Genomic DNA, 2,500 nt, shown 5'->3' on the forward strand with positions numbered 1-2,500 from the left:
AAGAGGTAAAGGTTGACGAGGTAAAAGGTGATGAGAAAAGGGGTGAGAAGTAAGGTCTAAGAGGTAAAGGTTGACGAGGTAAAAGGTGATGAGAAAAGGGGTGAGAAGTATGGTGTAAGAAGTAAAGGGGGATGAGGTAAGTGGTGAACGGTAATGTGTAAGAGGTAAAGGTTGATGAGGTAAGGGGTAGGATGTAAAGGGAGATGAGGTAAGGAGTGATGTGTTAAATAGCATTGAGGCCAGTGGTAAGGGATGAAAGGCAAGGAGTGAAGGATGCTGTTGTAAGCAGTGGGAAGGAATTGGTGATGAAGTAAGGGTTGAAAATAAAAGGGGTATAATCTAAGGGTGAAAAGATAAGGCCTTCAGATAAGGGATGCGAAATAACTCCCGAATAAGGAACGATGAAATTAACGGTGAGAATGAAGAGAAAGAGGAAGACCGCTTGGGTTGCGAGATGCCATTATGGATTCTGGATCAAGGGATCAAGTATACAGGGATAATAACAATTGATGCTGCTTTCGGGGGATTAGGTGATTTCCCCCCCATTCCCCCTTGGGGATTTGTACGCGATTTGCCATAGGCATCCCCATGGCCATTACGATACTCCAGGGGCTTAAGTGGGGGTATTGGGGTATTGGGGGAGTTGGGGTTTAAGAAAGGCGAATATTGCTTCTGTTGTTTACTTATATTTGTTTGAGTTTATTTGTTGTGGTTTTAGTTGTTATGGGTGGTCTATGCTTCATTTTATTTGTCTTCTTTTATCAAGCATTGTGAGCGTGTGCTTGCTCAGTGCTAGATAATAATAAACAATAACAATAATAACAACTTTGTCTTCTTTTATTAAGAATTATGAGCGTGTGCTTGCACAGTGCTATTGGTGAAAGAAACAATAATAACAATAACAACTTTAAGTCCTTTTATCAAGCATTGTGAGCGTGTGCTTGCTCAATACAAGATAATAATCAACAATAACAATAATAACAACTCTGTCTTCTTTTATCAAGCATTGTGAGCATGTTCTTACACAGTGCTTGATGAAAACCAACAGTAACAACTTTGTCTTTTATCAAGCATTGTGAGCACGTACTTGCGCAGTATTAGATAAAAATGACAATAACAACTTTGTGTTCTTTTATCAAGCATTGGGAGCATGTTCTTACACAGTGCTTGATAAAAATCAACAATAAACAACAATGCCAATTTTGTCTTCTTTTATCAATGTGAACATGAGGTTGTCCAGGGCTAGATAATAATCAACTATAACAACAATGTCAATTTTGTCTTCTTTTATCAAGCATTGTGAGCACGTACTTGCAAAGTATTAGATAAAGTAAACAATAACAACATTGTGGAAATTAGCAATTTTTCGATTATCTCGTTATTTTCCCTTTCTTTTCCATCCACAGCCAAACTTTGGAACCACTTCTCCACCATCCTGTAATTATTTTTCTCCTTTCCTTTTTTTTTTTTTATTTTTAATTAGATTTGAGGATTTTGTGTCCTTGGTCATTGTGTTGGTAAAAAAAAAATGGTTTTCTTGTAGTTCGTATTTTTCACATTAATGTTTTTTTTTTTTTTTTTTTTTTTTTTTTAACAACAGTCATCCTTATTTTTATCTGCGCCTAGGGGGTTATGAAATCAATTCGGTTTTCTTTTTTCTTTTCTTTTTTCTTCTCTTTTTTTTTTTTTTTTTTTTTTTTTTTTTTTTGTTTTTTTTTTTTGTGTGTGTGTGGACAGGACTGCGTTAAAAGTACATGACGGATTTTGATAAAATTTTCACCCCAGATAGATCTAAGGTTAAGGACGACCTCATTAAATTTTGGAGCTATTCCGGACCCGGATCCGGATTCCGAAAAACTCGACTCAATCAATCAATCAATCCAAATCCGGATTTGCGTTTTTTTTTTTTTTTTTTTTTTTCTTACGTCTATCATGAAACAACAGATCATTAGTGCCAAAGTGTCCATAAGTCATTTACTATTGAGCTTAAAAGAATCCTACCGAAGATAAGCTAAACCATTTCTTACAGCAATGCCTTTTGCGTCGAACGACTCTATTACCCAACTGTGTCAGATAGAGACGAAGTCATCTAAGGATATACTCCGTGCCTCTTCCAGCGCTGCATAAGAAACCACTCAGGAGACTCAACCTTTTCCCAATGTAACACACGCGCGGTCTGTTCCAATTTTTTTTTTTTTTTTTTTTTTTTTTTTTTTTTTGTGGGTGGGCGGCTGACCCAAACCGAATTTGGGGTTACAAATTACCTTACCGTGATTCGAATCATCTGGTTTCTTTAAGGCAGACTGCCCAAAACCTTTTTAGTCACTGTGATAGAGCATCAATAGTCTTCCTTTTTAGCTGATCAAAGCTGTCAGCAAACTTTTTTCTTTCAAAATCAGATCAATAAAGGTTTAAAGGCCGCTCACGAATGGCAGAGGCCAGAGACAGTGACATTGCCCTATCAAGCAGGACAATGCCCTAGAGACTGATCATATTACAT

Source organism: Palaemon carinicauda, chromosome 4 (assembly GCF_036898095.1).
Source record: "Palaemon carinicauda isolate YSFRI2023 chromosome 4, ASM3689809v2, whole genome shotgun sequence".
Classification (NCBI taxonomy): Eukaryota; Metazoa; Arthropoda; class Malacostraca; order Decapoda; family Palaemonidae; genus Palaemon; species Palaemon carinicauda.